The following is a 10,435-nucleotide window of genomic DNA, read 5'->3' as shown; positions in this document are numbered from 1 at the left end:
AGTGGGTGCGAGTGGAAAGTTACCCTTGAGGATATGCCCTATCTTGTCACTTGCTGGCATGGAGCTGTTCACCTTGCGGCACAACGAAAGGACGTCTTGACTATAGGCAAGGTAGGACTCCGCGGGGGATTGGGTGCGAGTGGAAAGTTACCCTTGAGGATATGCCCTATCTTGTCACTTTCTGGCATGGAGCTTTTCACCTTGCAGCACAACGAAAGGACGTCTTGAATATAGGCAAGGTAGGACTCCGTGGGGGATTGGGTGCGAGTGGAAAGTTACCCTTGAGGATATGCCCTATCTTGTCACTTTCTGGCATGGAGCTGTTCACCTTGCGGCACAACGAAAGGACGTCTTGAATATAGGCAAGGTTTGACTCCGTGGGGGATTGGGTGCGAGTGGAAAGTTACCCTTGAGGATATGCCCTATCTTGTCACTTGCTGGCATGGAGCTGTTCACCTTGCGGCACAACGAAAGGACGTCTTGAATATATGCAAGGTAGGACTCCGTGGGGGATTGGGTGCGAGTGGAAAGTTACCCTTGAGGATATGCCCTATCTTGTCACTTTCTGGCATGGAGCTGTTCACCTTGCGGCACAGCGAAAGGACGTCTTGACTATAGGCAAGGCAGGACTCCGCGGGGGATTGGGTGCGAGTGGAAAGTTACCCTTGAGGACATGCCCTATCTTGTCACTTTCTGGCATGGAGCTGTTCACCTTGTGGCACAACGAAAGGACGTCTTGAATATAGGCAAGGTAGGACTCCGTGGGGGATTGGGTGCGAGTGGAAATTTACCCTTGAGGATATGCCCTATCTTGTCACTTTCTGGCATGGAGCGGTTCACCTTGCAGCGCAACGAAAGGACGTCTTGAATATAGGCAAGGTAGGACTCCGTGGGGGATTGGGTGCGAGTGGAAAGTTACCCTTGAGGATATGCCCTATCTTGTCACTTTCTGGCATGGAGCTGTTCACCTTGCGGCACAACGAAAGGACGTCTTGAATATAGGCAAGGTAGGACTCCGTGGGGGATTGGGTGCGAGTGAAAAGTTACCATTGAGGATATGCCCTATCTTGTCACTTTCTGGCATGGAGCACCTTGCGGCACAACGAAAGGACGTCTTGAATATAGGCAAGGTAGGACTCCGTGGGGGAGTGGGTGCGAGTGGAAAGTTACCCTAGAGGATATGCCCTATCTTGTCACTTTCTGGCATGGAGCTGTTCACCTTGCGGCACAACGAAAGGACGTCTTGACTATAGGCAAGGTAGGACTCCGTGGGGGATTGGGTGCGAGTGGAAAGTTACCCTTGAGGATATGCCCTATCTTGTCACTTTCTGGCATGGAGCGGTTCACCTTGCGGCACAACGAAAGGACGTCTTGAATATAGGCAAGGTAGGACTCCGTGGGGGATTGGGTGCGAGTGGAAAGTTACCCTTGAGGATATGCCCTATCTTGTCACTTTCTGGCATGGAGCTGTTCACCTTGCGGCACAACGAAAGGACGTCTTGAATATAGGCAAGGTAGGACTCCGTGGGGGATTGGGTGGGAGTGGAAAGTTACCCTTGAGGATATGCCCTATCTTGTCACTTTCTGCCATGGAGCTGTTCACCTTGCGGCACAACGAAAGGACGTCTTGACTATAGGCAAGGTAGGACTCCGTGGGGGATTGGGTGCGAGTGGAAAGTTACCCTTGAGGATATGCCCTATCTTGTCACTTTCTGGCATGGAGCTGTTCACCTTGCGGCACAACGAAAGGATGTCTTGTCTACAGGCAAGGTAGGACTCCGTGGGGGATTGGGTGCGAGTGGAAAGTTACCCTTGAGGATATGCCCTATTTTGTCACTTGCTGGCATGGAGCTGTTCACCTTGCGGCACAACGAAAGGACGTCTTGAATATAGGCAAGGTAGGACTCCGTGGGGGATTGGGTGCGAGTGGAAAGTTACCCTTGAGGATATGCCCTATCTTGTCACTTTCTGGCATGGAGCGGTTCACCTTGCGGCACAACGAAAGGACGTCTTGACTATAGGCAAGGTAGGACTCCGCGGGGGATTGGGTGCGAGTGGAAAGTTACCCTTGAGGATATGCCCTATCTTGTCACTTTCTGGCATGGAGCACCTTGCGGCACATTGAAAGGACGTCTTGAATATAGGCAAGGTAGGACTCCGTGGGGGAGTGGGTGCGAGTGGAAAGTTACCCTTGAGGATATGCCCTATCTTGTCACTTGCTGGCATGGAGCTGTTCACCTTGCGGCACAACGAAAGGACGTCTTGACTATAGGCAAGGTAGGACTCCGCGGGGGATTGGGTGCGAGTGGAAAGTTACCCTTGAGGATATGCCCTATCTTGTCACTTTCTGGCATGGAGCTTTTCACCTTGCAGCACAACGAAAGGACGTCTTGAATATAGGCAAGGTAGGACTCAGTGGGGGATTGGGTGCGAGTGGAAAGTTATCCTTGAGGATATGCCCTATCTTGTCACTTGCAGGCATGGAGCTGTTCACCTTGCGGCACAACGAAAGGACGTCTTGAATATAGGCAAGGTAGGACTCCGTGGGGGATTGGGTGTGAGTGGAAAGTTGCCCTTGAGGATATGCCCTATCTTGTCACTTTCTGGCATGGAGCTGTTCACCTTGCGGCACAACGAAAGGACGTCTTGACTATAGGCAAGGTAGGACTCCGTGGGGGATTGGGTGCGAGTGGAAAGTTACCCTTGAGGATATGCCCTATCTTGTCACTTTCTGGCATGGAGCTGTTCACCTTGCGGCACAACGAAAGGATGTCTTGAATATAGGCAAGGTAGGACTCCGTTGGGGATTGGGTGCGAGTGGAAAGTTACCCTTGAGGATATGCCCTATCTTGTCACTTTCTGGCATGGAGCTGTTCACCTTGCAGCACAACAAAAGGACGTCTTGACTATAGGCAAGGTAGGACTCCGTGGGGGATTGGGTGCGAGTGGAAAGTTACCCTTGAGGATATGCCCTATCTTGTCACTTTGTGGCATGGAGCTGTTCACCTTGCGGCACAACGAAAGGACGTCTTGAATATAGGCAAGGTAGGACTCCGTGGGGGATTGGGTGCGAGTGGAAAGTTACCCTTGAGGATATGCCCTATCTTGTAACTTTCTGGCATGGAGCACCTTGCGGCACAACGAAAGCATGTCTTGAATATAGGCAAGGTAGGACTCCGTGGGGGATTGGGTGCGAGTGGAAAGTTACCCTTGAGGATATGCCCTATCTTGTCACTTTCTGGCATGGAGCTGTTCACCTTGCGGCACAACGAAAGGACGTCTTGACTATAGGCAAGGTAGGACTCCGTGGGGGATTGGGTGCGAGTGGAAAGTTACCCTTGAGGATATGCCCTATCTTGTCACTTTCTGGCATGGAGCTGTTCACCTTGCGGCACAACGAAAGGACGTCTTGAATATAGGCAAGGTAGGACTCCGTGGGGGATTGGGTGCGAGTGGAAAGTTACCCTTGAGGATATGCCCTATCTTGTCACTTTCTGGCATGGAGCTGTTCACCTTGCGGCACAACGAAAGGACGTCTTGAATATAGGCAAGGTAGGACTCTGTGGGGGATTTGGTGCGAGTGGAAAGTTACCCTTGAGCATATGCCCTATCTTGTCACTTTCTGGCATGGAGCTGTTCACCTAGCGGCACAACGAAAGGACGTCTTGACTATAGGCAAGGTAGGACTCCGTGGGGGATTGGGTGCGAGTGGAAAGTTACCCTTGAGGATATGCCCTATCTTGTCACTTTCTGCCATGGAGCTGTTCATCTTGCGGCGCAACGAAAGGACGTCTTGACTATAGGCAAGGTAGGACTCCGTGGGGGATTGGGTGCGAGTGGAAAGTTACCCTTGAGGATATGCCCTATCTTGTCACTTTCTGGCATGGAGCTGTTCACCTTGCGGCACAACGAAAGGACGTCTTGTCTACAGGCAAGGTAGGACTCCGTGGGGGATTGGGTGCGAGTGGAAAGTTACCCTTGAGGATATGCCCTATTTTGTCACTTGCTGGCATGGAGCTGTTCACCTTGCGGCACAACGAAAGGACGTCTTGAATATAGGCAAGGTAGGACTCCGTGTGGGATTGGGTGCGAGTGGAAAGTTACCCTTGAGGATATGCCCTATCTTGTCACTTTCTGGCATGGAGCGGTTCACCTTGCGGCACAACGAAAGGACGTCTTGACTATAGGCAAGGTAGGACTCCGCGGGGGATTGGGTGCGAGTGGAAAGTTACCCTTGAGGATATGCCCTATCTTGTCACTTTCTGGCATGGAGCACCTTGCGGCACAACGAAAGGACGTCTTGAATATAGGCAAGGTAGGACTCCGTGGGGGAGTGGGTGCGAATGGAAAGTTACCCTTGAGGATATGCCCTATCTTGTCACTTGCTGGCATGGAGCTGTTCACCTTGTGGCACAACGAAAGGACGTCTTGAATATAGGCAAGGTAGGACTCCGTGGGGGATTGGGTGCGAGTGGAAAGTTACCCTTGAGGATATGCCCTATCTTGTCACTTTCTGGCATGGAGCTGTTCACCTTGCGGCACAACGAAAGGACGTCTTGAATATAGGCAAGGTTTGACTCCGTGGGGGATTGGGTGCGAGTGGAAAGTTACCCTTGAGGATATGCCCTATCTTGTCACTTGCTGGCATGGAGCTGTTCACCTTGCGGCACAACGAAAGGACGTCTTGAATATATGCAAGGTTGGACTCCGTGGGGGATTGGGTGCGAGTGGAAAGTTACCCTTGAGGATATGCCCTATCTTGTCACTTTCTGGCATGGAGCTGTTCACCTTGCGGCACAGCGAAAGGACGTCTTGACTATAGGCAAGGCAGGACTCCGCGGGGGATTGGGTGCGAGTGGAAAGTTACCCTTGAGGATATGCCCTATCTTGTCACTTTCTGGCATGGAGCTGTTCACCTTGTGGCACAACGAAAGGACGTCTTGAATATAGGCAAGGTAGGACTCCGTGGGGGATTGGGTGCGAGTGGAAATTTACCCTTGAGGATATGCCCTATCTTGTCACTTTCTGGCATGGAGCGGTTCACCTTGCAGCGCAACGAAAGGACGTCTTGAATATAGGCAAGGTAGGACTCCGTGGGGGATTGGGTGCGAGTGGAAAGTTACCCTTGAGGATATGCCCTATCTTGTCACTTTCTGGCATGGAGCTGTTCACCTTGCGGCACAACGAAAGGACGTCTTGAATATAGGCAAGGTAGGACTCCGTGGGGGATTGGGTGCGAGTGAAAAGTTACCATTGAGGATATGCCCTATCTTGTCACTTTCTGGCATGGAGCACCTTGCGGCACAACGAAAGGACGTCTTGAATATAGGCAAGGTAGGACTCCGTGGGGGAGTGGGTGCGAGTGGAAAGTTACCCTAGAGGATATGCCCTATCTTGTCACTTTCTGGCATGGAGCTGTTCACCTTGCGGCACAACGAAAGGACGTCTTGACTATAGGCAAGGTAGGACTCCGTGGGGGATTGGGTGCGAGTGGAAAGTTACCCTTGAGGATATGCCCTATCTTGTCACTTTCTGGCATGGAGCGGTTCACCTTGCGGCACAACGAAAGGACGTCTTGACTATAGGCAAGGTAGGACTCCGTGGGGGATTGGGTGCGAGTGGAAAGTTACCCTTGAGGATATGCCCTATCTTGTCACTTTCTGGCATGGAGCTGTTCACCTTGCGGCACAACGAAAGGACGTCTTGAATATAGGCAAGGTAGGACTCCGTGGGGGATTTGGTGCGAGTGGAAAGTTACCCTTGAGGATATGCCCTATCTTGTCACTTTCTGGCATGGAGCGGTTCACCTTGCGGCACAACGAAAGGACGTCTTGACTATAGGCAAGGTAGGACTCCGCGGGGGATTGGGTGCGAGTGGAAAGTTACCCTTGAGGATATGCCCTATCTTGTCACTTTCTGGCATGGAGCACCTTGCGGCACAACGAAAGGACGTCTTGAATATAGGCAAGGTAGGACTCCGTGGGGGATTGGGTGCGAGTGGAAAGTAACCCTTGAGGATATGCCCTATCTTGTCACTTGCAGGCATGGAGCTGTTCACCTTGCGGCACAACGAAAGGACGTCTTGAATATAGGCAAGGTAGGACTCCGTGGGGGATTGGGTGTGAGTGGAAAGTTGCCCTTGAGGATATGCCCTATCTTGTCACTTTCTGGCATGGAGCTGTTCACCTTGCGGCACAACGAAAGAACGTCTTGACTATAGGCAAGGTAGGACTCCGTGGGGGATTGGGTGTGAGTGGAAAGTTACCCTTGAGGATATGCCCTATCTTGTCACTTTCTGGCATGGAGCTGTTCACCTTGCGGCACAACGAAAGGATGTCTTGAATATCGGCAAGGTAGGACTCCGTGGGGGATTGGGTGCGAGTGGAAAGTTACCCTTGAGGATATGCCCTATCTTGTCACTTTCTGGCATGGAGCTGTTCACCTTGCACCACAGCGAAAGGACGTCTTGAATATAGGCAAGGTAGGACTCCGTGGGGGATTGGGTGCGAGTGGAAGGTTACCCTTGAGGATATGCCCTATCTTGTCACTTTCTGGCATGGAGCTGTTCACCTTGCAGCACAACAAAAGGACGTCTTGACTATAGGCAAGGTAGGACTCCGTGGGGGATTGGGTGCGAGTGGAAAGTTACCCTTGAGGATATGCCCTATCTTGTCACTTTCTGGCATGGAGCTGTTCACCTTGCGGCACAACGAAAGGACCTCTTGACTATAGGCAAGGTAGGACTCCGTGGGGGATTGGGTGCGAGTGGAAAGTTACCCTTGAGGATATGCCCTATCTTGTCACTTTCTGGCATGGAGCGGTTCACCTTGCGGCACAACGAAAGGACGTCTTGAATATAGGCAAGGTAGGACTCCGTGGGGGATTGGGTGCGAGTGGAAAGTTACCCTTGAGGATATGCCCTATCTTGTCACTTTCTGGCATGGAGCTGTTCACCTTGCGGCACAACGAAAGGACGTCTTGAATATAGGCAAGGTAGGACTCCGTGGGGGATTGGGTGGGAGTGGAAAGTTACCCTTGAGGATATGCCCTATCTTGTCACTTTCTGCCATGGAGCTGTTCACCTTGCGGCACAACGAAAGGACGTCTTGACTATAGGCAAGGTAGGACTCCGTGGGGGATTGGGTGCGAGTGGAAAGCTACCCTTGAGGATATGCCCTATCTTGTCACTTTCTGGCATGGAGCTGTTCACCTTGCGGCACAACGAAAGGATGTCTTGTCTACAGGCAAGGTAGGACTCCGTGGGGGATTGGGTGCGAGTGGAAAGTTACCCTTGAGGATATGCCCTATTTTGTCACTTGCTGGCATGGAGCTGTTCACCTTGCGGCACAACGAAAGGACGTCTTGAATATAGGCAAGGTAGGACTCCGTGGGGGATTGGGTGCGAGTGGAAAGTTACCCTTGAGGATATGCCCTATCTTGTCACTTTCTGGCATGGAGCGGTTCACCTTGCGGCACAACGAAAGGACGTCTTGACTATAGGCAAGGTAGGACTCCGCGGGGGATTGGGTGCGAGTGGAAAGTTACCCTTGAGGATATGCCCTATCTTGTCACTTTCTGGCATGGAGCACCTTGCGGCACATTGAAAGGACGTCTTGAATATAGGCAAGGTAGGACTCCGTGGGGGAGTGGGTGCGAGTGGAAAGTTACCCTTGAGGATATGCCCTATCTTGTCACTTGCTGGCATGGAGCTGTTCACCTTGCGGCACAACGAAAGGACGTCTTGACTATAGGCAAGGTAGGACTCCGCGGGGGATTGGGTGCGAGTGGAAAGTTACCCTTGAGGATATGCCCTATCTTGTCACTTTCTGGCATGGAGCTTTTCACCTTGCAGCACAACGAAAGGACGTCTTGAATATAGGCAAGGTAGGACTCAGTGGGGGATTGGGTGCGAGTGGAAAGTTATCCTTGAGGATATGCCCTATCTTGTCACTTGCAGGCATGGAGCTGTTCACCTTGCGGCACAACGAAAGGACGTCTTGAATATAGGCAAGGTAGGACTCCGTGGGGGATTGGGTGTGAGTGGAAAGTTGCCCTTGAGGATATGCCCTATCTTGTCACTTTCTGGCATGGAGCTGTTCACCTTGCGGCACAACGAAAGGACGTCTTGACTATAGGCAAGGTAGGACTCCGTGGGGGATTGGGTGCGAGTGGAAAGTTACCCTTGAGGATATGCCCTATCTTGTCACTTTCTGGCATGGAGCTGTTCACCTTGCGGCACAACGAAAGGATGTCTTGAATATAGGCAAGGTAGGACTCCGTTGGGGATTGGGTGCGAGTGGAAAGTTACCCTTGAGGATATGCCCTATCTTGTCACTTTCTGGCATGGAGCTGTTCACCTTGCAGCACAACAAAAGGACGTCTTGACTATAGGCAAGGTAGGACTCCGTGGGGGATTGGGTGCGAGTGGAAAGTTACCCTTGAGGATATGCCCTATCTTGTCACTTTCTGGCATGGAGCTGTTCACCTTGCGGCACAACGAAAGGACGTCTTGAATATAGGCAAGGTAGGACTCCGTGGGGGATTGGGTGGGAGTGGAAAGTTACCCTTGAGGATATGCCCTATCTTGTCACTTTCTGCCATGGAGCTGTTCACCTTGCGGCACAACGAAAGGACGTCTTGACTATAGGCAAGGTAGGACTCCGTGGGGGATTGGGTGCGAGTGGAAAGTTACCCTTGAGGATATGCCCTATCTTGTCACTTTCTGGCATGGAGCTGTTCACCTTGCGGCACAACGAAAGGATGTCTTGTCTACAGGCAAGGTAGGACTCCGTGGGGGATTGGGTGCGAGTGGAAAGTTACCCTTGAGGATATGCCCTATTTTGTCACTTGCTGGCATGGAGCTGTTCACCTTGCGGCACAACGAAAGGACGTCTTGAATATAGGCAAGGTAGGACTCCGTGGGGGATTGGGTGCGAGTGGAAAGTTACCCTTGAGGATATGCCGTATCTTGTCACTTTCTGGCATGGAGCTGTTCACCTTGCGGCACAACGAAAGGACGTCTTGACTATAGGCAAGGTAGGACTCCGTGGGGGATTGGGTGCGAGTGGAAAGTTACCCTTGAGGATATGCCCTATCTTGTCACTTTCTGGCATGGAGTAGTTCACCTTGCGGCACAACGAAAGGACGTCTTGAATATAGGCAAGGTAGGACTCCGTGGGGGATTGGGTGCGAGTGGAAAGTTACCCTTGAGGATATGCCCTATCTTGTCACTTTCTGGCATGGAGCTGTTCACCTTGCGGCACAACGAAAGGACGTCTTGAATATAGGCAAGGTAGGACTCCGTGGGGGATTGGGTGCGAGTGAAAAGTTACCATTGAGGATATGCCCTATCTTGTCACTTTCTGGCATGGAGCACCTTGCGGCACAACGAAAGGACGTCTTGAATATAGGCAAGGTAGGACTCCGTGGGGGAGTGGGTGCGAGTGGAAAGTTACCCTAGAGGATATGCCCTATCTTGTCACTTTCTGGCATGGAGCTGTTCACCTTGCGGCACAACGAAAGGACGTCTTGACTATAGGCAAGGTAGGACTCCGTGGGGGATTGGGTGCGAGTGGAAAGTTACCCTTGAGGATATGCCCTATCTTGTCACTTTCTGGCATGGAGCGGTTCACCTTGCGGCACAACGAAAGGACGTCTTGAATATAGGCAAGGTAGGACTCCGTGGGGGATTGGGTGCGAGTGGAAAGTTACCCTTGAGGATATGCCCTATCTTGTCACTTTCTGGCATGGAGCTGTTCACCTTGCGGCACAACGAAAGGACGTCTTGAATATAGGCAAGGTAGGACTCCGTGGGGGATTGGGTGGGAGTGGAAAGTTACCCTTGAGGATATGCCCTATCTTGTCACTTTCTGCCATGGAGCTGTTCACCTTGCGGCACAACGAAAGGACGTCTTGACTATAGGCAAGGTAGGACTCCGTGGGGGATTGGGTGCGAGTGGAAAGTTACCCTTGAGGATATGCCCTATCTTGTCACTTTCTGGCATGGAGCTGTTCACCTTGCGGCACAACGAAAGGATGTCTTGTCTACAGGCAAGGTAGGACTCCGTGGGGGATTGGGTGCGAGTGGAAAGTTACCCTTGAGGATATGCCCTATTTTGTCACTTGCTGGCATGGAGCTGTTCACCTTGCGGCACAACGAAAGGACGTCTTGAATATAGGCAAGGTAGGACTCCGTGGGGGATTGGGTGCGAGTGGAAAGTTACCCTTGAGGATATGCCCTATCTTGTCACTTTCTGGCATGGAGCGGTTCACCTTGCGGCACAACGAAAGGACGTCTTGACTATAGGCAAGGTAGGACTCCGCGGGGGATTGGGTGCGAGTGGAAAGTTACCCTTGAGGATATGCCCTATCTTGTCACTTTCTGGCATGGAGCACCTTGCGGCACATTGAAAGGACGTCTTGAATATAGGCAAGG

Source organism: Amblyomma maculatum, unplaced genomic scaffold, assembly GCF_055883805.1.
Source record: "Amblyomma maculatum isolate TAMU_Amacu unplaced genomic scaffold, ASM5588380v1 scaffold_24, whole genome shotgun sequence".
NCBI classification, from domain to species: Eukaryota; Metazoa; Arthropoda; class Arachnida; order Ixodida; family Ixodidae; genus Amblyomma; species Amblyomma maculatum.
This window is presented reverse-complemented; position numbering follows the sequence as displayed.